The sequence below is a fragment of the Pinus tabuliformis genome, chromosome Q (genome assembly GCF_031772625.1).
Source record: "Pinus tabuliformis cultivar Carrire ecotype Pingquan chromosome Q, CPIR1, whole genome shotgun sequence".
Lineage (NCBI taxonomy): Eukaryota > Viridiplantae > Streptophyta > Pinopsida > Pinales > Pinaceae > Pinus > Pinus tabuliformis.
Window position 1 is genome coordinate 1300195447 of NC_142296.1, and position 26105 is coordinate 1300221551.

The 26105-nt window shown below is 34.6% G+C and overlaps 2 long non-coding RNA genes across 2 annotated transcripts; one reads left to right on the forward strand and one right to left on the reverse strand.

The window, feature by feature from the left end:
- Positions 1 to 18543: 18543 nt before the first annotated feature.
- Positions 18544 to 21067, reverse strand: LOC149224592 (uncharacterized). Its single transcript, XR_016249086.1, has 3 exons — positions 20931 to 21067; positions 18855 to 19004; positions 18544 to 18735 (listed from the first exon to the last, which is right to left on the reverse strand). It is a non-coding gene; the product is annotated as an uncharacterized LOC149224592 (long non-coding RNA).
- Positions 21068 to 22315: 1248 nt separating this feature from the next.
- LOC149224593 (uncharacterized) lies at positions 22316 to 25776 on the forward strand. The gene is made up of 3 exons (XR_016249087.1): positions 22316 to 22846; positions 22929 to 23075; positions 24360 to 25776. It is a non-coding gene; the product is annotated as an uncharacterized LOC149224593 (long non-coding RNA).
- The last annotated feature ends 329 nt before the right edge of the window (positions 25777 to 26105 follow it).

Below are 26105 nucleotides of genomic sequence, written 5' to 3' on the forward strand. Positions count from 1 at the left end.
AATTTGATTGATTAAGTGTTTTTTTAAATATTTGTGGGTTTGAATTTTTTAATTAATATGTAGCGCTGACTGTGTATTTGAAGGGCCAATGTGGGAGGCCACGTGGACCAATTGGAGGTTGCCACATGGCCTCCAAGGACAAGTGTAAAATTTTGTGTGAGGGGCCAAGCAACAAAAACCATCCACCAACACGCCATCACACATGAGTCTTAACCATGGTGTTTGTGGCCTTTACTTAAGGGTGAAGTGGCGCACATATGGGGACAGTCCTGACACCACACATATAACCACAAAAAAGTGACCGTGTCAAAGTTGGAATGGGGGGCAGCCCCTAGTGGACTAGCCTGAGGCCAAATGCGACCCCAAGTGACCACCGACAGAGGAGCAGAGGGGGCCAACCCAAGCCACATGGCGCACTATATGACCAAGTCTGTCCGAGAATGAGCGCGCCAGGGATTAAAGCCCTTAGCCTAGAATTTAAGCACCAAAACCTGGGTTTTGTGGTGCGCATATACCCAAGCACCAGGTGTTGGGGGCCCGATCGACAGGGGCGGGCGGTTAGACCCAGCCCATGGACACGTGGCTCCCATACGACTGCATTTTTAAAAAAATTGGCGTTAGTGGACAAGTTAATTGTCTAACAATTTTGCCTGTTGGGCAGGATTGTAGGCCAAGTTTGCGCGCTGGTTCCAGGTTTGGGGCGCTCAAGCTAGGTTTGGGCCGAATTGGAGAATGGTTAGCTACGTAAATTGGGAAAAATTGGTAACAGGCATAACTTTCTCAGTTTTTGGCCAAATGAGGTGCATAAAGAAGATAAATGGGGGTTTAAGACAGTTCTGGATCCATTGGAGACATTTGTTTTTCATTTTGAGCATTGTAAAGCCATGAAAAAACAAATTTGAGCACTTAAAGAAAGAGGCCCTACATTAGAAGTTGGACCAAGAGATGTAGCCCAGAAGGGGTGAACTCCTTTATCTTGTTTGCTGTTATGTGTTCCTGATATGGTATTTTGTCTTTGTTTTGGTTGTTAACTAAGTTTAATTATCATTTGTTTGTGTGTTTTGTAACTTGATCCATTACCCAAAATACATAAAATTTTACTTTTAATTTGTATATCACCTTCAAGTTTCATAAACAGATCACTAATGGTGGTTTAGATCACTGCCCTATCAACCTACATATTTATACTAAAGCTTGCTCTAAGGATTGTGACCCTTATCAACTTGAAAAGTGTTGGTTTATGCACCCACTATTCGAGGAGAAAATAAAAGAGTAGTGGCATGAAATAGATGTTCTTGAAGGATTTTCTATGTACTGCCTTCAATAAAAACTCAAACATATCAAAGGTCAGCTAAAAATTGAAATAAATAATATTTTGGGAACATTCACCAAGAAAAGAAAGAGTTGGTAAACAAAATGATAGCAGTACAACTTGAAGCTATCCAGTAAGGTCATTCTTAAGACCCTCATTCAAGAAGAATCCCAACTTATAACTCAAGTGGAAGAACAAAGGAAATAGGAAGAGATACTATGGCTAATAAAATAAAAATTAGATGGTTGAAAGAAGGAGAAAAAATAAACGTTCTTCTTCCATAATTCAATGCTCCAACATCAACATCACAATTGAATAACATCTATCAAGAACCAAGAGGAGATCAAATTGTATGACCAAAATGATATGGAAGAGAAACTTATCCACTTATATAATAACCCATTGACATACCCAAAGCCACATAGGGAGGAAGAGATCGAATGGATAAAGCAACACATCCCCCCCCCCAAGCTTCAAAGAATAAAATTGAGGCATTACCAAGACAAATTTCCATGGAAGAAGTGGAAGCAATGGTCAAATATATGCCCAAAAACAAAGCCACTGGTACAGATGGATTCATGACAGACTTCTTCCAAGATTGTTGGTCCACTATAGGCTAGGAAATTTTGGAGATAATTGAGGAATATAGAAGCTCTCTCTCCATTCTTTCCACTTTCAAAACCACCTTCCTTACCCTAACCCTAAAAATGATAAAGTGTATGATCCCAATGGATTCTTACCCTTTTCCATTTGCAACTTAGTTTATAAAGAGATCACTAAATTCATTGCAAATTTCCTCAGACTGATTCTTCCTCATTCTATGCCCCCAAAACAGGTAAGTTATTTACAAGGATGTTAGATTCTAGATGGTATCATGGTAACTCATGATGTGACCCACTCCCTAAAAGTAAAATAGGTATGTTACTCAAGATTGATCTATCCAAAGCCTTTGAAAATCTCAATTGGTTCTACCTTTCCCATATTCTCACAACATTTCGCTTCACCAAGGACTAGATAGATTGGATTAAATCCCTTCTCTCTTCCTCCTTCTACTTTATTCTCCTCAATGGTTCCCCATCTAAACCTTTTTCTCCCTCTCAAGATATGCATTAAGGTGGCCATATTTCCCTCTTACTCTTCATTTTAGATACAAAAGAGCCTAAAAGAACAATTAAGGTTGTGGTATCCCAACATTTAGTTAAAGGTATCAAGCTCTTAGGTGAATACCTTCCTATTTCCAATTAGTAGTTCATGGATGACATAATGGGTATGGGAGTAGTTAGTTTTTGGGGAGCTAGGGATTTCCTAAGTATCCTTGACAACTTCTCCATGGCGTAAAGTATGGAAATTAATAAATTGAAGTATTGACATAGAGGAATGTGTATCCAGTTTTGAGAAATTGAAGCAGTTGTTGAAAAAAACTCCAGTTCTTAATATTGTAGATCTAAATAAAGAGTTCGTGATGTATATAGATGCCTGCAAGAGAGGACTTGGTGGAGTCTTGATGTAGGAGGGATAGGTGGTGTGCTACGAGTCTAGGAAACTGAGTGAGCACGAGCAGACCTATGTGACTCATGATCTTGAGTTGACAAATATTATTAATGCCTTGAAGATGTGGAGGCATTATCTTCTTCGAAGGAAGTTTGTATTAATGAGCGATCACAGTGGGCTGAGGTACCTATTTGACCAACCAAATCTAAATTCCAGGCAGGATAGGTGGTTGGCCACATTCAACAAATTTGACGTTGAGATCAGATACATTAAGGGTAAAGAGAACAGGGTTGTAGATGCTCTCAGCAGGAGAGTGCAGATGAACAATGTTGCAATGGTGAGCTCATATGGGACAAATTTATAGGATTTTATCTTACAGGAAGGATAACAGGATGACTTGTATAGGGATCTTAAGCATAGGTTACGACAACAAGGTACAGGTGACCAAGATGTGAACTATCATCTCATGGAAGATGTCTTGGTGAGATTCAGGGACAGGATCTATGTGCCGGATTATAATGGGCTCAAAAAGATTATCTTGAGGGAGTTTCATGTCAATCCATATTCAGGTCACCCAGGGTATCAGAAGACATTGACAAGAGTGAATAATTTCTACTATTGGATGAATTTGAAGAAGGAAGTGGTAGAGGTTGTGGCTAGATGTTCAGAATGTTGGCAGGTGGAAGCAAAGTATAAGAATCAAGGTGGATTTATTCAGCTTATTCCGATTCCAAAATGGAAATGGGAGGTTATTTCCATGGATTTCATTATAAATCTTTCGAGGATATCAAGGAAACATGATTCTATCATGGTTGTGGTCGAATATTGAGCAAGGTAGCTCACTTCATTCCAATGAAGGCTACTTATTCAACTAGTGAGGTGGCACAGGTTTTCATCAGGGAGATAGTGAGGTTACATGGTGTTCTGAAGAAGATTGTGTTGGACAGGGATGCTAAGTTCACTTCCAAGTTTTGGAAGGATTTGTTTTCATGTTTGCAGACAGAGTTGGACTTTAGTACAACTTATCATTCGCAGAAAGATGGAAAGAAAAAGAGGGTCAACAAGATTCTGGAGGATATGCTTATGATGTACGTCGTGCATTAGCAGAGGAGATGGGAGGATTACCTTCCATTGGTTGAGTTTGCTTACAACAATAGTTATCAGGAGTCACCGAGGACGAGTTTGTATGAGGCACTGTATGTGCAGAGTAGTAATACTCCCATTAGCTTGAGTGATCCTATGAACATGGTATTGATTGGACCAGACATTTACACTATATGCAATTTGGTTGTTAATCTCTTTCAAAACATAAGAAAAGAAAATGGGAGAGTGGTAAAAAAATCTATTTTGTAATACACAAGAATAAACTAAACTCTTTTTCTCATGAAGAAAACATAATTGACTTTATTTATATGTATATTATTTTAAAATAATAATTTTTCATTTTTATTTTATTTATTATTTAAATAGATTTAAATGAAATTTTTATAGTAAAAAAATTATGCATATAACAAGTACATTTTACTAAATAATTTTTATAATATTGTATTTTTAAATAAGTAAATAAGTGAGGTCTGTTTGGATAGTTCAATTGACAATAATCCTAGCAATGAAGTCTCCCCAAACCAGAAGTCTTGGGTTCAAATCTTGTGCTATTCTCCAATGAAGATAAATTGGACATGATGAAGAAGATGTAGTTCTACCAAACTTATAAAAAACCAAATAAATAAGAAGAATATAAATCTATAAAAATTATGATTACAAAATAAATATAAAATATAAAAAAAGAGTATAAAAAAAGAAAATAGTAAAATATTTTAATGTTAATTATTATCATTTTTTTTCCATTTATAACCTTTATTAACTATGAAAACTTTAAAATATAATAAGTTATTCACACTCTTAAATAATTAAATTAATTTTCAATGAAATTTGAAAAATAAATTAAATATACACGTTATTTAAATATTTATTTTATATATATGATTTTAAAATTTAAATAATAAAAATAATTTTGTAAATAATTAAAAATTAAATTATTAATAATTATTAAAATAAAATATATTATAAATTTTGGCTTTTATTGTATAAACAATATCAGAAGAGTATTTGTTAAAGGTTTAGTTTAACTTATAAACGAAATGATCTTTTTCATGACTAATAAGAAGAGTATTTTTTAAAGGCGTAATCTAACTTATAGACAAAATGACCTTTTTCACGACCATTTTTATGGTTAATTTTAATCAAAATCAGATTTTTAAAAACTTGAGTTGAAATTGTTTAATTTGCATAATTTGAATGCCCTAGGGGTTTTTCAGGGTATTGAATCCATTTATACATTTAAAAATATATTTTAAACAATAAAAGATCTTGAAATTGTATTGCCAGATTTTAGTGAATTTAGGTGAAAAAAGTGCATATATATATATATATATATATATATATATATATAATAATAATAATAATAATAAAATAACTTAAAATAACTTAATTTTATTTTATATCAAATATAAAAATAAATTACATCAGATTATATTGTGATAGTTTAAATAATATACCATTAATACCATGAACATATTAAATTAATTAGTATTCTAATATTCAAAATTTTATGTGAATTGTCAAGTCTCACTAGCACAACCAGTTGAGGATGATCCTCTTTAGTATGGTGACCCAGAATCAAACCTCATGGAGGTTGTTGTGCCCATGCTAGGGGGAGGAGGCATGCTAAAATCCAGTCAGCTTAGCACTGGTGTGGCCCACGCCGGGTGCGATCCTCGGGTGATTTTCACAGGTTAGATGTGCTTGTGCTAGGGGGAGGAGACACACTAAAATCCAGTTTGTTTAGGGCTCGTGTGGTCTAGGCCGAGTGCGATGCCCGAGTGATTTTGACAACTTAGATACACCCATACTAAGGGGAGGAGATACGTTAAAATCCAGTGAGTTTAGAACTGGTGTGCGCAGGACGTGTGCAATCCCTAGATAATTTTGAAGGCTTAAATTACCTCTAAATCACGATTTCTCAAGCCACAAGCCAAGCTTCACTAAATACAAATCACTTGAAAATATATACCTATTTTTTTATATAAATTAGAATTTAATTATTTATTTTGTAATACGAACCTAAACTAAATCAATTTTGAAAAATATATAAAACCTGTTAAAAACAAACACTTAAACATTAAACCGACACAACTTTTAAAAACTAAATTAACCATCTTAAATGCAAATTTAAAAATACCTTTCAAATTGCGATGTGGAATCATTTCTCATATTTAATGTCTTATCCGAAACTGCGACAATGGTGAATAAAAAGCTTTGAAAAACAGATTGATTCTATCATTTCTTATCATATGCATTTTGAAAATCGTATTCAATTTTTTCTATATTTTAGAAATAAGAATAAATAGGGTAAATTTTAAAAAAATTAAAAATTTAACTGATAAAAGATTATAGGTATTTATTTTCTAATAAATAAATTTACTATTTAATTTAATAAAAAAATATAAATATAAATATAAATAATTATAAAAAAATGAAATTTAAATTGAAATAAGTGATGCCCCTGAGGGATAGCTCAAATGGTCGAGTTCCCGTTGATAGTACTCTCCCGGTTTGAGAGGTCACGGGGTCAAATCTCCTCGACGCCCTCGGGGGTAGGCCTGATGGCCGTGCCTGTCTACGTGGACGTAGCGGCCCACCTCTGGTGCCCCGTGAACCACATCGAAAAAAAAAAATTGAAATAAGTGATGAAACCATATATAAATATAAATATAAATAATTATAAAAAAATGAAATTTAAATTGAAATAAGTGATGAAACCATATATTTTTTTTTTCTCAGTAATTTTTTTTATATCGTGTTGTGATCAAATTCTCAAATAGGTAAAAATTTGCAGAATTGACAGGGTGACTGTACATTTTGGGCTAGTGGCAGGCTACCACTTGGTCTCTTTAGATTATTCCAAAATTTATTAATTTGATTGATTTAGTATTTTTTAAAATATTTGTGGGTTCAATTTTTTTTATTAATATGTGGCACTGACTGTGTATTTGAAGGGCCAATGTGGGAGGCCACGTGGACCAATTGGAGGCTGCCACATGGCCTCCAAGGACAAGTGTAAAATTTTGTGTGAGGGGCCAAGCAACAACAACCATCCACCAACACGCCATCACACATGAGTCTTAACCATGGTGTTCGCGACCTTTACCTAAGGATGAAGTGGTGCACATATGGGGATAGTCCCGACACCACTCATAACCACAAAAAATTGACTGTGCCAGAGTTGGAATGGGGGCCAACCCCTAGTGGACTAGCCCGAGGCCATATGCGACCCCAAAGCGACCACCGAAGGAGGAGCAGAGGGGGCCAACCCAGGCCACATGGCGCATTATATGACCAAGTCTATCGGAGAATGGAGCGCGCCAGGGATTAAAGCCCTCACCTTAGAATTTAAGCACCAAACCCCGGGTTTTATGGTGCGCATATGCCCAAGCACCAAGTGTTGGGGGCCCGACCGACGGGGGCGGGTGGTTAGACCCAGCACATGGACACGTGGCCCCCATTCGACTGCATTTTTCGGAAAATGGGCATTAGTGGATAAGTTAATTGTCTAACAATTTTGCCCGTTGGGCGAGATTGTAGGCCAGGTTTGCGCGCTGGTTCCAGGTTTGGGGCGTTCAAGCTAGGTTTGGGCCGAATTGGAGAATGGTTAGCTACAAAAATTAGGAAAAATTGGTAACATGTATAACTTTCTCAGTTTTTGGCCAAACGAGGTGCATAAAGAAGATAGATGGGGGTTTATGACAGTTTTGGATCCATTTGAGACATTTGTTTTTCATTTTGAGCATTGTAAAGCCATGAAAACACAAATTTGAGCACTTAAAGAAAGAGGCACTGCATTGGAAGTTGGACCAAGAGATGTAGCCCAGGAGGGGTGAACTCATTTATCTTGTTTGTTGTGATGTGTTTTTGATATGGTATTTTGTCTTTGTTTTGGCTGTTAACTAAGTTTAAAAATAATTTGTTTATGTGTTTTGTAACTTGATCCATTACCCAAAATATATAAAATTTTACCTGTAATTTGAATGTCACCTTCAAGTTTCATAAACATATCACCAATGGTGGTTTAGATCACTGCCCTATCAACCTACATATTTATATTAAAGCTTGCTCCAAGGATTGTCCTTATCAACTTGAAAAATGTTGGTTTATACACCCACTATTCGAGGAGAAAATAAAAGAGTAGTGACATGAAATAGATGTTCTTGAAGGATTTTCTATGTACCGCCTTCAATAGAAACTCAAACATATCAAAGGTCAGCTAAAAATTGAAATAAATAACATTTTGGGAACATTCACCAAGAAAAGAAAGAGTTGGTAAACAAAATGATAGCAGTACAACTTGAAGCTATCTAGTAAGGTCATTCTAAGATCCTCATTCAAGAAGAATCCCAACTTATAACTCAAGTGGAAGAACAAAGGAAATAGGAAGAGATACTATGGCTAATAAAATAAAAAATTAGATGGTTGAAAGAAGGATAAAAAATAAACTTTCTCCTTCCATAATTCAATGCTCCAACATCAACATCACAATTGAATAACATCTATCAAGAACCAAGAGGAGATCAAATTGTATGACCACAATGATATGGAAGAGAAACTTATCCACTTATATAATAACCCATTGACATATCCAAAGTCTCATAGAGGAAGAGATCGAATGGATAATGCAACACATCCCCCCACCCCCAAGCTTCAAAGAATAAAAATGAGGCATTACCAAGACAAACCTCCATGGAAGAAGTGGAAGCAATGGTCAAATATATGCCCAAAAACAAAGCCCCTGGTCCAGATGGATTCATGACAGATTTCTTCCAAGATTGTTGGTCCACTATAGCCGAGGAAATTTTGAAGATAATTGAGGAATCTAGAAGCTCTCTCTCCATTCTTTCCACTTTCAAAACCACCTTCCTTACCCTAACCCTAAAAATGAAAAAGTGGATGATCCCGATGGATTTTGACCCATTTCCATTTGCAACCTAGTTTATAAAGAGATCACTAAATTCATTGCAAATTTCCTTAGACTGATTCTTCCGCATTCTATCCCCCCAAAACAGGTAAGTTATTTACAAGGATGTTAGATTCTAGATGGTATCATGGTAGCTCATGAGGTGATCCACTCCCTAAAAGTAAAACTAGGTATGTTACTCAAAATTGATCTATCCAAAGCCTTTGAAAATCTCAATTGGTTCTACCTTTCCCATATTCTCACAACATTTCGCTTCACCAAGGAATAGATAGATTGGACTAAATCCCTTCTCTCTTCCTCCTTCTACTTTATTCTCCTCAATGGTTCCCCATCTAAACCTTTTTCTCCCTCTCAAGATATGCATTAAGGTGGCCATATTTTCCTCTTCTTCTTCATTCTAGATACAAAAGAGCCTAGAAGAACAATTAAGGTTGTTTTATCCCAATATTTAGTTAAAGGTATCAAGCTCTTAGGTGAATACTTTCCTATTTCCAATTAGTAGTTCATGGATGACATAATTTGTATGGGAGTACTTACTTTTTGGGGAGCTGGGGATTTCCTAAATATCCTTGAAAACCTCTCCATGGCCTAAAGTATGGAAATTAATAAATTGAAGTATTGATATAGAGGAATGTGTATCCAGTTTTGAGAAATTGAAGAAGTCGTTGAAAAATGCTCCAATTCTTAAGATTGTAGATCTGAATAAAGAGTTTGTTGTGTATACAAATGCCTGCAAGAGAGGACTTGGTGGAGTCTTGATGTAGGAGGGATAGGTGGTGTGCTATGAGTCCAGGAAACTGAATGAGCATGAGCAGAACTATGTGACTCATGATCTTGAGTTGACAGATATTATTAATGCCTTGAAGATGTGGAGGCATTATCTTCTTCAAAGGAAGTTTTTATTAATGAGAGATCACAGTGGGCTGAGGTACCTATTTGACCAACCAAATCTAAATTCCAGGTAGGCTAGGTGGTTGGCCACATTCAACAAATTTGACGTTGAGATCAGATACATTAAGGGTAAAGAGAACAGGGTTGCTGATGCTCTCAATAGGAGAGTGCAGATGAGCCATGTTGCAATGGTGAGCTCATATGGGAAAAAATTATAGGATTTGATCTTACAGGAAGGATAACAGGATGACAGGTACAGGGAGCTTAGGCACAAGTTACAACAACAAGGTACAGGTGATCAGGATGTGAAATATCATCTTATGGAAGATGGCTTGGTGAGATTCAGGGACAGGATCTATGTGTTGGATTATAATGGGCTCAATAAGATTATCTTGAGGGAGTTTCATGTCAATCCATATTTAGGTCACCCAGGGTATCAGAAGACATTGACAAGAGTGAATAATTTCTACTATTGGTTGAATTTGAAGAAGGAAGTGGCAGAGGTTATGGCTAGATGTTCAGACTGTCGGTGGGTGAAAGCAGAGTGTAAGAATCAAGGTGGATTGATTCATCTTATTTTGATTCCAAAATGGAAATGGGAGGTTATTTCCATGGATTTCATTATAAATCTTTCAAGGACATCGAGGAAACATGATTCTATCATGGTTGTGGTCAAAAGATTGAGCAAGGTAGATCACTTCACTCCAATGAAGAATACTTATTCAACTAGTGAGGTGGCACATGTTTACATCAGGGATATAGTGAGGTTACATGGTGTTTTGAAGAAGATTGTGTTGGATAGGGATGCTAAGTTCACTTCCAAGTTTTGGAAGGATTTGTTTTCAGGTTTGGGGACAGATTTTGACTTTAGTACAAATTATCATCCGCAGAAAGATGGAAAGAAAAAGAGGGTCAACAAGATTATGGAGGATATGCTTAGGATGTACGTCATGCTCTAGCAGAGGAGATGGGAGGATTACCTTCCATTGGTTGAGTTTGCTTACAACAATGGTTATCAAGAGTCTCTGAGGACGAGTTTGTATGAGGCACTGTATGTGCAGAGTTGTAATACTCCCATTAGCTTGAGTGAGGCTGTGAACATGGTATTGATTGGATCATACATGTTCACAGAGATGGAACAACAAATGCATGTTATAAAGAAGAATCTAAAGGCAACACAAGACAAGTAGAAGAGTTATGCAAACTAGCACAGGGCAGTTAAGGAGTTTAAGGTTGGGGAGCATGTGTATTTATGCATCAATCCCAAGAAGAGCTCCTTGAGGATTGGATCATGTGCGAAGTTGGCACCACGGTATTGTGAGCCTTTATAGATCCTTGAGAGGATTGGACTAGTAGCGTACATAATTGCACTACCTCTAACAATGAAAGTCCATGATTTTTTCCATGTTTCATTACTTAAAAGATATGTAAAGGATGTTGATCATGTTATTGATTGGTTTGTATTGCTGGCGGAGTTAGAGCGGAAATAGCTCATGCTTCGGAATAGAGAAATCAAGTAAGTTAAAGTGCAGTGGAAGCACTTTGGGCATGATGAAGCTACACGGGAGATTATTGATAAGATGTGGGCTATGTATCTTTCATTGTTTGTTGGTCGAGGCAAACGAATTTTTGGTATTTGTGCATATTTATGTAATGTTTGTTATTGTAAGTACCACAATGAGCTGTGTTATAAATCTCCAATAAGCGATATGTTTGTCATGTTTTTCATGATGTTTTTTCTTTTGAGCAGGTTGATCACTGTAAATAATGAAAAGAGCTAAGTTAAAAATCTCTATGGGCAGTATGTTTTTCTTTTCAATGATTTTGCTGGTTGTAAGTGTCATAGAACACCGAGGATGGTGTTCTCCTAAGGGGGAAGGGTTTGCAATAACCCCAGGTTAAAAGTTCATGTAATAAAGTCAATAAAGGAAAAATAAGACCAAGGTCATGGGACAAGTATTCCAAGTTGAATGTTGGGAAAAATATCCTAGTGGGCATCACTTGTTGTGTACTATGTCTAAGGGGAAATTGGCAAAGGCAATGGAAAAGGATTTGAAAAGAAAAAAAGGCATTTTGACATTTTATTTATGAAAGTAAAGGAAAATAGGAGAAAAGGGAGGTGAAAGGCCACATGTTTCATGTGAGGAGGAAATTGAAGGAAAATGAAGGGAAATGAAGAAATTAGAGGCATCAAGAATAAAAAGACATCAGAGCATCAGTTTGGAGCCTTTTTTCAATTTTGTTTTGGAATTAGTCTCAAGAGAAGAAGATCACCAAGAGGAGAAGGAAGGACAAGGAAAGAAAAGTAAGGACAAGGAAAGCAAAGGAAGAAATGATCAAACAAGGAAAGGTTAAAAAAACTCGCTTTAGTAGGAATACTTGCAGGTAACAGGATTCATGTATGATTTCCTAGCTGGTTTTGGCATGCATGGTATATGCATGTGTATGACTGATTTATTTGTTGTCGGTGGCATGGATTTTGCCCGGTTTTGATAGTGGGTTTAGCCTTGCCTTGCCATTTCTAGATAGCCATGATGTGATGTGGTTCATTATTGGCTAAGATTTGGATTGCCAGAAGGTTTAGGATCTAGGTGAGGTGGTCTCAAGAAAATCCCAAGGGTTGGGGGTGGAGATGGTCTTCTCTGGAAAGCCCTCAACAAGCGGGTGGAGACGGGAAAATTCCTAAAGGGATGGTGAAGGAATTCTAAGGCATCCAAACTCGGTTTGGTTTGTTATCTCGATATTGGTTTAGGTGAGATCATGGTATGGTGAGGGTGGAGGTGGTTTAACCTCTGAATTCGCTTGGTAGTTTATGGATCGACTTATCCCTTGAGATCCCACATTCATTCTTGGAATATGCCACGATGGTGATTAGCTGAATGAAAGATTTGGTTCCACCCAATCTATGGTTGGGTGGTACGTGGAAGTCCCTGACTTGGTTGGATTTTTCATGTGGCTAATAAGAGCTAAGTTTCTCTTGTCTTTGATGAGTAATTATGCTTGTTATTATGTGGATTTAATGGTTGTTCTATCATTATTATCTGTCTCATTATATGCTGGTTATAAGGATGGTTATATGACAGATCTAAGTATGACTCTTATCACATTTTAATTAATGAATGTTTGATTAATGGATGCATGACCGAATTAGTGTTATGCCAACTATTGTGAGAAGGCATTAGTCCTTCTTGTTAAACCTTAGATAAGTTTCATATCCCTATGTTTAGATATGCATTCATAACTTGTAGGTTGCATGTTTACCATGTGTTTGATGGAATTCCAGTCCTGGTTGGGAGGGGTCAGGTCAAATCCTGGTTCAGGTTTTGGTTTGGAAGCTTTGGTTCTATGTTATTAATATTTTCTAGAAGTTTCACTGAGTTATGGGCAAAGGCCTGAGTCCTAACCCTAAAAAAGTGGCTCATAATTCGGGTCGCTAGCATAGAATTGATTGGAAAAGTCCACAGCTGCTGGGAAGCAGGCCTATGGGAGCATGCTTACAATCACTTGCAGGCCTTGGCAAGGGAGCGACTGAGGCTCTAGGTCAATGAAAAAAAAAAGTTAGCTTAGGGGTTGGACACCTAGAGGGGTTGGGTAACTCTTGTAGGTCCTGTAGCACATGAGGGAAGTCAGTAAAGTTTTAAGTTATCGAATCCATTTCCTTAAAGTCATATAGGAGTTGAGTCTTATCATACTGACCCTCATCTCATTTTTATCCTAAGCAAATCAGTGAAAGTGAGTAAATGTAAAAAGAAACAGTTACGTTTAGAAATAATTCCTAAATACGAAACTTATATTAAAAAAATGTACCTCAGGAATCAAATCCTTTTAAATAAAATTGAATTCAACTTCCCAAAAATAAATGTTACAATATACCACCCAAAAAAAACAAAATTTAAAACTCAACTTCAATTTCATTTAAAAACCATAAAAACCTAAATAAAAAATATACCTAGATAATGAAGCTTCAAGGATTTCAAACATCTTACCGTAAATTTAAGGTTGCAAAAAAAATGATCTTAATGAAAACATTTGTACTCAAATACCTTTGATGGCATCTACACTCTATATGATTGGGTTGCTAATCTCTTTCAAAACCTATGAAAAGGAGGGAGTGGTAAAAAGATTCACTTTGTAATGCACAAGAATAAACTACACTCTTTTTCTCCTTAAGAAAACACAATTGATTTTAATTCATGCATTTAATTTATTTATATGATTTATTTCTACCTACAATGTTATATATTATTTTAAAAGAATAATTTTGTTTTTTTTATTTAATTTATCTAATTTATCGTTTAAATAAATTTAAACAAGCTTTATTAAAAATAATTATACATACAACAATTACACTTTACTAAATAAATTTCATAATATTACATTTTAAATAAGTAAATAATTGAAAAAAATATATATCTATGATTGAAAAATAAATATACTATATATATATAATGATAGTGGTGGTTAACATCCATTGAGACCAAACTTTGGTCTATCGAGCTTAAGAAACGAATTATTTAGTTTGATTTAAGATTTTATTCCTATGCTCAAAAAGATTGGAGAGAAGCCTCCCGATCTCACTATAATTTTGACATTGTAAAAAGGCTAGGAAGGTCAGTATTGCAACAAATATTATAAAACTGAGATCTAATGTGGTTGTACACGGGGCACTCTAAGAGGAAGTGATTTTCATCCTCGATGTTCATATTCTCACAGAGATGGTAGATCCTTTCCATCCATGGTGTTTTAGGAACTGCCCAACGACCCGTTTCACTATGGAGCTCATGAGAGTTCATTCTAATCTTGGATATATTGATTTTCTTCTTTGAGCTAGTTAAAACAAAGAGATACTTTTGATCTTCTAGGGTGGGGTTGATGACCTCCTTATAATATCTTAATTTTCTTTTAGCTGCTAAATCTTTCTCACACCACATTTTTTCTTTGAACTTAGAAGTAACGATATTTTTAATGTTATTAATGTTTTGCAATGCAACATTCTCGTCGATCTCCCAATGGTTTAACCAGGCACTAGTGTCTTTATACCAACCTTGTTTGAGCCTTAGGTGGTTATGACTGGAATTTAAAGCTAGCTTAGGAAGTCTATGGTCTCCTATGTTATTAAGTTTGCGCTTGTACAACAGAAGCTTAGTCATAGCTAGGTTCTCGATAGGGGGAAGACCCACTTCTACAATGAGAATAGGATAAGATGTATTACTTTTAATTTTGAGGTTGTACGTTATAAAACACTTCTAGATTTGTTCAATCTTTCTCCAAGATTCTCTAGAGATGCTACAACCCCAAACCTCACATCCATATAAGATAACAGGGGTGACTAAAGTTTCAAAGAGGAACTTCTTTCTATCCTACATTACGAGGTTTGCCGTTTTATAATTATTTTCAAGACCAAAATAAGCTTTCCACCCCCCATTAATCCTTTTCTCAATACTATAGTTCCAGTTGAGCTTATGATGAATATCAATTCCTAGGTATTTGTAAAAAGACACTTCCTCCAAGTTATTATTGTCATACATAAAATTAGCATAAGTATCCTTCTTGGATTTGATAATCATAACTTTTGTTTTGTTAGTATTAACAGTCATACCTATGGTAGAGCAAAAATCCTTAAGTCTAAGTTGCTTATCAAGATCAGATGGACACCTTGCTAAGTTATTCACGCTCTTAAATAATTAAATTAATTTTCAATAAAATTTGAAAAATAAATTAAACATGAAAGTTAAAATTAATTATATAATAACAATAATTTTATAAATATTTAAAAATTAAAATTATTAATTACTATCAAAATTTTAAAATAAATAGAATAAGTTATAAATTTTATTCTTTATCGTATTAATTTTTAATAAATAATATAAGAAGAGTACTTTTTAAATGTTATACTCGTTGAAAATCACTTTTTAAATTTTATATTTGTTTATATATTATTTAAAAATTAAGTCAAAATAAGTGAATTTTATTTTATATAGAATATAAATTACATCAAATTAGATAATTGTGATAGTTTAAATAATATACCAAGAACACATTAAATTAATTAATATTTTAATATTCAAAAATTTGTGTGAATTAGAATTTAAATAGAAAATATAAATTGCATCAAATTAAATGATTGTGATAGTTTAAATAATATACCTTGGGCATATTAAATTAATTAATATTTTAATATTTAAAATTTTATGTGCATTAGAATTTAAATAGTTATTTTGTAATAGGGACATAAACTAAATCAATTTTGAAAAATATATAAAATCTATTAAAAACAAATACTTAAACGTTAAACCGACACAACTTTTAAAAACTAAATTAACCGTGTTAAATGCAAATTAAAAAAAAACTTTTAAATTGCGATGCTGAATCATTTCACATATTTAATGTCTTATCCGAACATGCGATAAGAATGGTGAACAAAAAGCTTTGAAAACAGATTGATTCTATCATTTCCTATCATATGCATTTTTAAAATCGTATTCAATTTTTCCTATATTCCGATGTTTATAAACAAGTGCTGCATGCAGCTGGTAGTCCCTGTCTATATAACCGAAAAATTAGCAAGTTATCTGAAAAGAAATTCTCGTGTGGTTACAATTGTTGCAAGTGTGTGACAATTGTTGCCGTTGGCAAGCACTAACTGGAACGAATTGTCCAAAACGAATTGTCCACTCCATTACTGGCCGATGCCAACGCTGTTGCAAGTGTGTGACAATTGTTGCCGTTGGCAAGCACTATTTGGAACGAATTGTCCACTCCATTACTCGCCGATGCCAATTCCCCATTTCATTTCTTCTGTTACCAGACAGGGGCATATGGCGGCCTTGCACTTTGGACGAATAAACTGCTTTCTAAAATTTATATTATTAAATTTATTTTATAAGTATGAAAAAAACAATTATGAAGAAATGTATTTAACAATAATATATATATATAAAAAAAAATTATGTAAATTTTTATTGTGTATGATTAAAAAAATTTAAAATGAATATAAATTTAATAAAATTAATGTAAATTGTTCACGTGGTTTTTGATAGATGATTATTGCGTGTGTTAAGGTACTCTTTGATGTGAAGTTATTGGTTCAATTCCCCTTGGATGTGATGATATGTTGGATATTATGAAGATATAGTCCTGCGAAACCTGAAAAAAAAAATTAATATAAATTAAAATAAAATAATTGTGTTTCAAATTAGTGAAAATTAAAATAGAATAATTATGTCTTTTAGCCTACTTCAATCGGTCATTGCGATTCAAATTTCTCTATTTAGGATTTCACTTCAATTCCCCCTCAATCTAAGTGATATATTGAACTATTGGAATCCTATTGAATACTCAAGAAAAAAAAAATTATAATATAATTAAAATTACTTAAACCCACATTAATGTTCATATTAAATATTTTTATAATATAATTATATGAATGATTTGTCGATATAATTTTTTTTATCATGATAATATAAGTTTAACTAGTGATATAAATCTTTTAACAATAAATTAATTAATTCGAAATCAGCACCCCAAAAAACAATATAGCAGAAAGCATTTAAACCTTATAATATAAACAATTGAAATTAATGAAGATTGAACTTCATACAATGATCTACATAAAAGTGTATTTAAATTTGTTCTTAGAGAGTAACACATGTTTATATCGTTAACTTTAGCGATTACAACCAATCCATAAACTATACTAGACCTACTAGACCTTCTGTATTACAAATGGAAATAAATAAATAAATAGGTATTTTAAGACTCCAAGAAAGAAAAATTGAACAGATAAGTATAATATTAAAAACAGAACAGCACGACACCCAATTATTCCATTGCAGAAACATTTCTTATTAACCGTGACCAACACCAAAACTAGATCCAAATAACAAGATCCAGATAACAGCAGTCTAGTTGCCCTGATTTATAACGGAAACCATTTCAGCCTTATAATATAAACAAGGAAAATGAATGAAAATTGTACTTCATGCAAGGATCCATATAAAATTGTACTTCATACAATGATCTATATAAATGTATGTATTTAAAATTATTTGAAGTGTAATGTATAGGTCATATGGATTGTTATACTACACAGGTTTATATACTATATAAATCGTTGGTTTAAAGCGAATTATAACCAGTCCATAAAGTATACCAATCTTTCTCTGTGTTTGTATTTTAGGAAACTTATTTAGATTCTTTAGAAACAATTACCATATTATGAAATAAAAGGCAGCGATGATGACGGGAAGCCATAAATAACTATTTAAAACTCAAAGAAAGAAAAGCGGGAAAGCCATGCAAGTATAATATTAAAAACAGTATGACGCCCGATTATTACATTGCAGAAAGTTTCTTATTGACCCTGACCAAGAAAGAAGATTGACAGTGAATTTATATAAATATTTATAATTCAGTAACATGGATGCACAAAAGAATGTTATTCTAGCCCTTTTTTCTGTAAAATTACAGCTTCTGTAATTTTATACACTTAAAAAAATTATAATATTCTATTTTTATAGACTTAAATCTATTTTAATAAATTAAAAATTAAAACACAACTAAATGAATCAATGGCAATGGCACTGTAATTTCAATCTAAATTAAAAATAATATACATTTTAATTTAAATTAACGGTACTAAACCAACAATGCGGTAAATGCCTCCAACAACCACACATAAAATAAGTAAACACATACGAAAATCAATCTAGTAAAACTCGTTAAAAATCACACATTAACATCATACCACAATAAATTGGTTAAAACTGGTTTTATTTTCATTTTCACTGGAGTCCTCAATACACAATAAAAACCCGACACTCATAAGTGAATCTTACTGAGCAGAAAAATGGAACATACAAATATTTTATAAAAAGGGTTTTCTCAGCTACCTTTTCAACTACTGGGAATCAACCATGAAAATCTCTTAATATTACTCAGGGAAATCTCAATAAGAATTTGGAGCATGAACGAGCGCCACCGCCAAATATTTAAAGGGGTTTACTCCTCTCTGCAATGCGAGTCAACAACAAAAACCCTGTCAATATAAACCTGACAAATTCTAATTGCATGTTAAAATTTTTGACAGACTTATGATTTGAAAAGAATCAAACGAAAATAAAACAATACCTCCATTGTTGGTTATGTAGGACATCTCACTGAATAACATCACCTGGGATTATAACCTGCATGCTTATAGCTGAAGATGGGAAGCTCAAATGAAAGGAGTCTCTATTTCTGCCACTCCTCCATTGCTGCATCAAACTATTTTACAACAAACTGTAACAAACCAAAAAACTAAAGGTTATACCCTTATGGCCAAAAATAAAAGCACATAACCAGCATTGTATATCATGTGAAATTAATTAATATTTTTAAAAGGTACATCATTAATTAATACTGTATTATAACAATTTATATTAATGAGATTCATAACCAGCAATTGAGGATGTCAAACTAAGATAATACAATTTATATTAATGAGATTCATAACCAGCAATTGAGGATGTCAAACTAAGAAAATGGGCATATATTTCTGCAATTCCTTTTTTCTACTGAAACTTTATCCCAAAGCTTTTTTTAGCCTAACCTAATTTGGAATCTAATTTTAATAACTGAAAAAACTAGCAGCAGATATATGGAACCTGGAAACTAATACATCTGAAACTAATATGGCACTAATAGTAGTAAACAACAGGGAAAATAAGCGGTAACAGCAATAAGTTCAGTAATAACAGCAGTAATTGAAACAATATTTCAGCACTGGCACTGATAGCAGATATCAGTGAACAGATCCAGCTTTATTTTTCAAATTGTCACCAACTCAGGATCGTACTTGGCCAACAATAGTTTCTTACAGACTACCTATAATAACTCATTCCCAAAATGACTACTCTAATACCTAAAAGCCTGTTTATAGGTAATGGTCCCCCTTTGGCTTCTGTCTTTTGCGTGTGGGATAACTAGGACTTTACGTAAATATCCATTAACTAACATAAAAGCACAACTGACTGACATAAACTTGATCTTAATATAAAGTCTGTCAACTAACAGAAAATTATAAATGAGTAATAAACTTCTAGTCACCCATAAATAACACCAATAACCAATGCTGAAGCGAGTTACCTTTAGACATTGTAAGAGTAAATAGGTGACAAAATCCTTACCAAATCAAAAAAAAATCTATCAATTGAGGATGTAAACTTGGAAAATGAGGAAATATTTTCGTTTCTTTTACAAAGATTTCTCTCCCAAAGCATGTGGTAGGAATTTCGGTTTGGCGTAAGCCTTCAAAAGGTTTAGCAAGGAGAACAAAATAGTATGGAAATTTAAGTTTGTCGACATTCACGTTTGTCTAAGATTAGAGTGAGGCAAGTTTTAGTCAGAATGCATTTTACATGTTAAATAATCACCTCCAGAAAGAGTACGTCCCACTTTTGGAATGCCTTTTGTAAATATATGGCTCTTAAAGATTTCAGGATAACTGTTGAAATTCCAACAGTCCAAACCTTAGAATTTTAACTCTCGGATTCCAAAATGGACCTCTGTATATTCAAGTTTCGTACCACTCAGGGAAATATGAATGAATTATGAAATTTGATTTCTCTTGAATAACAATGTTTCTCCATTGCATTTCATCGACACATGAAATATGAGTCTTAAACACACAAGAATGGATTTGGAAGGTATAAATTTGATTTCTCTTGAATAACACTGCTGCTCTGTTTCATTTCATTCACCCAGATAATATGGAAATCTTACCAACAAGAGAATCGATTTAGAAGGTGGTTCGTTTACAGATACAAAGTTTCCAAGGTTCTAGAAATTGTATGTAATATGTAGCTCTTTGGAGCTAAAATTCTTATAGTAATCATGTAGCTATTTTCATGGGTCACCGTTAATTGATCTAAATAGTGACTAGAGATCTCTACTAGCTGTTTTTTTTGCAGCTTGTGGCACAGACAGTTTTTCAACAATTGATGAACACAAAATTAGACTCTCAAATTTAGAAAATGTATGCTTTGATTGAGGGAATACTCTTAATCATCATGCGCAGATTGCAAAAACTCAAAAAAACAGTAGGTACTCTTGATCATCATGCGCAGATTGCAAAAACTCAAAAAAACAGTAGGTACCTGCAAGTATTGCAGGATTGTGTCCAAAAACAAAGCTGTTATCTAGAAAACATGAGGGAAGATTACATACCTGCATTTACTCCAAAGAATGTATTGTGAACTGAATTTGACCCCCACTGACACCACACCAGTGAGACTGCCATGTTTTTTCAATCACAATTTCTAAAGTAAATGTTCACGCTTAATCAGCATACAGATTGCAAAAACACTCACAGTAGGTGCACCTACAAATAGTTGCAGGACTACCTCAATTTATCAAGAAAACATACAAGGGCATATTACAAATCTGCGTGATTGAGCACCATTGACAAAGCAGCAATAATAATGCCATACAATTTGCGGGGAAAATAAAGGAAAAGAACATTTCTGCACCTCTAGAAAGATCAATCAGAAATTGGGAACAAACCATGATTAAAAAAACAGCCACAATCCAACTCTAGCAATTGCGAGAAAACACAGAACACAGTCTTGGCCTCATGGTCAAAACCCTGGTCCAGAACCTAGAGATTATATGTCATATTATCGAAGTACCTTGCTTATAAAAGAAACCAGAAGGGCGCGGCCTACATGAGAACAATGACTCATAATGAGAAATCAACTTGCTCACCTACAGATAGCACCAGAGCTGCCGCATGCAGAAAGCCCACTAGAGCTTCAGCATGCAGATAGCCATGTGGCAAAGTTCGTGTCAGTGAATTATATGTAGTTTGGATATAAAAATTTTCAGTGAATTATATTTAGTTTGGATATAAAAATCTTTTGCACCAGAATATTTAGTTTGGATATAAAAATCTTTTGCATGAGAAAACCTTGGATAGCAGAAAAGTTGAATATCTTTTGCACCTGAAAACTTTGGATATCAGAAAAGTTTGCCGCAAGGACATGCAGAAGAGCTACCAAAACTTAGGATATCTTACTTTTACCCGTCTTGAAACCTGCGAAGCCCGCAATAAGACCCTCAATTTTGTTGGCCAATCAACAATTACATAATAAATTTCATATTATTTTTTAACATGAAAACTTTGGTTAAAATTGTGATACACATCAATATTTTTGGTCAAACAAAAAATTAATACGCCGTCAACGCTGAATCGATCGCTATTAGTCCCAGGCAGGGACTAATAAGAATAAATAAGGTATATTTTAAAATAATTAAAAATTTAATTGATAAAAGATTATAGCTATTTATTTTCTAATAAATAATTTTATTATTTTTAATTTAATAAAAAAAATTATCAATATAAATAATTATGTAAGGCGTTTTTCTCTGAAATCAACTTTTCTATTAGGTTATGTGTACATTTCTGAGCCTTTGATTTAAGTGTTAGACGATTAAAATAATTTTAGCCATCTGATTGATTCGACTGGTACAGTACGGTATTAAATTAGTTAGAAATTTAATTACAAATGATAAGAATGTGACCCAGCAGATCTCGCCCTTGCCCTTTCCCTCGCTCGGCTTTACAGGTGCTTCTTGGAGTGGAGACCTCGCCCTTGCTCTCTCTAGGCTTTACATGTGATTCTCGGAGTGGAGTCCTCGCCCTTGCCCTAACTCGGCGCTATGTCAACAAGCTCGAACCCGGGTCCCCTGTCCCCGTCTTTCGTGGTGTCAAGCCTCTGCAAGGCAGGCACCCGTTCATCGAGAGTCTCCAGGATTTGATCGTCATTCATCAGAATGAAAAACAGGTGGTGGTTTTGAATTCAGGGCCTAAATCGATCGAGAAGGGCTTGCAGAGGCGCAGCATGTGGGAGTCTGAGATAGCTGCCAAGAAGTTGTTGATTCTATCCTGGTCGTCGTTGTGCTGTGATGTTGTCAGTTCGAGCAAGGATTATTTGAGGTCTTTGTTGTTGTCCAGAGTAGGCAGGGGCTTTTGAGTTAGGTCTTCTATCAACAGGCTCTTTAGAGCGAATTCGAAGGTTTTGAGAAATAACAATGGTGAAGATGTTAAGGGTTGGGAAATATCTAATATTTCGCAATCTGCTGCTGTAGGTATTTCGTCTATCTCGTTTATAATGGGTTTTTGGGAATTATTGAAGTGGGCGTAACGTTTTATATTTGGTATTGCAGGAAAATAATTCTACAATTCATGTGAGGCCATGCCTTGGATCTAATGAGAGATCAGGATGGAAAAATGATGTTTCTGATCATAATGGAAACATGGCTGGGGAGGGTTTCAACACAATTTTGCTGGAGAAGCTAGCAGCCCTGGGAAAGGTATGTGATTTTTTCTTTTAGGGTTGAGAGAATTTTAATATTTGACATGTTAGTAAGGATACTCGGGACCCTTAACCGGGTTTTGGATTTACGGTTAAGCGGAGGGGATAATATTCCTCATCGAGGTTTAAATTTTTTATAGACATATTTTACTTTGTATGACTTGTCTCAGCTGTGCAAGCTGTGAGTGAGAGTCTTAGAAGGAGTGTTCCTCGTAAGAAAGCTTCCAAAAATCGAAAAAGGGCCTCCGCAGCAATACAGGGCAAAATTAGTTTAGTCTTGAATTTGCTCTCCAAAGGCATGTTTCACCTTTCATGGGTCGTGTCACCTGTGCGAGTTGTGAATGTTGTAAGGAGACCTGCATTATCTTTATAGGGGAGGATTCTTAGACAAAAAATAAATAAATTTGTGCAGTAATACAGGGGCAAATTATTTTAGTGTTGCGTTTATCAGAGATGTCATTTGAGGATTTATTTTGAAGAAAAATATTTTATTATGGGGTTTGTCGCTGATATCATTTGAGGATGTTTTTCCGACAAAAACTATTTTAGTTTTGGGGTTTATTTGATATCAATTCAAGGGTTTCGTTGGAAAAAAGAAATTAATCACAGGATTTATCGATGATGTCGTTCGAGGATTTATTTATAATTTTTTTTCTTGGGGTTTGTTTGAGGTTTCATTTGATGTTTTATCTGCTATAAAATTTACTTTCGTCTAGGCTTTGTTGGAGGTCTCATTTAAGGGTTGATTTGGCAAAAAAAATATATTTTCATCATGGGGATTGTTGGAGGTGTCATTTGAGGGATTATTTGGTAACAGAGAAAGTTATATTGAGTGTGTAATTCCCTTTATGAATGAATGGTGTGCTCAGCAAATCTTGTTGGGTACAATGAGGTTTTGTCAAACATTGATATCAGTTGTGAGGTTTGTTGGAGGTATGCTTATAGGGTCTATTGGTAACAGAGAAAGTTCTACTGGATATCTTAAGTCCTTTTATGGATGATTAGTCTTGTCACAAATTCTTGTTTGGTGCAACGAGGGCTTGCAAAGCCGTTATGTATGAGTGAAAGGTGCTCATCACCAATTCTTGTTGGATACCATAAGGTTTCCTTGATATTGGTTGTGGGTTTTGTTGGACGTATGTTATAGAGGGTGCATTTAGTCACAGAAAGTTTTACTGCATGCCTTAAGTCCTTTCATACATGATTAGTTTGCTCATGAATTTTTGTTGGATGCACAGAGGGTTTGAGAAACCTTGATGACTAATAAATGAAAAATGCACAGGAAGCTTTGCAGAGGTGGGACGAAGCTTACCTAGATGCATTGGAAGCATTGCAGATAGCCTCTATGACGGAAACAATGGCTCAGATTGTGAGGTCAGTATATTGATAGTGAAAAGATATGTTGTTTTTAAATTTTCTGTGTAGATTAATGAAACAGGTTCTTTTAAATGGTCTTTTTCAGTGCTGTAGCTTAGAGCGTTGGAGAATTTCGCCGAGATTCCTAAATTATTTTGTTATTTAATTTAATTCATATAGATTATGCTTATCCTGAAAAGATTGAACGAAGTCGGTTAGATTTTGACTATAAGGTCATACCAGGTCGGTCCTGGAAGGAGGTAAGGTTCTGACTACAAGGTATTACTGGGTTTGTCCGTCAGAGTTCAGATAGGATCTTTTTTCTATCTTTTAGTTTGCAAGGAGCAATGATATATTGTAATTTTCTGATCCTTTAATTGTTATGTCATCTGGGTTTTGTTTGGGATACTTGGATCTTGTATTACTCATGTCATTTTTACGAGTGTTGTAAACTTCATTTTATCGTTGTAAAGATGTTTTGCACAGAGGTTCACTAAAAGTTCTTTGTCCCGGATTCAGGAACCTTGCTGAACTCTGTTCTTCAGCAAAACCCGAAGCTCCTGAAACTTCTATAGAAAGTTTCATGGATTTACATGGGCGGGTATCTAAGTTCGTTGTTGATATGAAATCGTGGACTAAAAGTATGCCTATTGATAGAGGCGAGGCTTCAGATGTCAAAGAAAAATGTCAGACTACTCAGGGATGTGGGCTTCTGCTGCGGCATGGATAGAAACAACCTTGTCAAGTGATATGAAGAATTGCCCTGTTAACCCTGAGTTAAAACACCATACAGCTGTGGAAGAATCAACATTGAGAAGGGTGAAAAGCTGTCTGGGTAGGGCATCTGAAGATGCTAACAAAGGCTCATTAGGAGGTCTTTTCACTTGAGGTTAATTCCTTCTATATTTGCTAAAAGACCATTAGGTCAATAAAATTTATCAAGGACATTGACAGAATGTAACGAAAATGATGACAACCTAATATTAGAAAATAATCACAATCTAAATTTGGGTTCAAATAAATTGAGATCGACATAAATCTCAGACCAAAGGTTTCACGGGAAACCACCAGTCCCCACAGAACGACAACCTGTTAATGTGCCTGACTCAAAGAGAAAGAACAACTGTTCCACATAATAGCACTTGCAAAGCAGGTTAAAATCGAAGCTGAAAACTGGTTTACAGGGTTCTTGGAGAAGGCCTTTGACAAAGGTTTGAGAATAGTCAGGTCCTCGGAAGATTCTGGGAAAAGTCAAGGAGATTCCCATAGGGTTCATAAATGGCTTTTTAGGAGACGTGTACTACTGAACAAAATTACCCAATGGGTGGGGCAGTCAAATAGCAACAATAGATGGTTAAATCTAGATGCTGTAGAGACAGTGAAAAATCCTGAATTCAGAATGTGTCATGATATTTTTTCTTATTAAGGACTTTATGTTATATATAGATATATTTTGTTTCTATTTTTCCTATATGGCTCTAATCCTGGAAAACACTCTTAAACATACATGCATACAACATCTATAAGATGATTATAACTGACACATGTATTTTAATGTTGTTGTACATTCACATTAATTACAATTTGTTGCACAGATCCCAAGACTCTACAGACTTGGAGGGTGCAGGTTCCACGAATCTGCTGAGACGAAGTAATTCTCAAGGAGAAATAA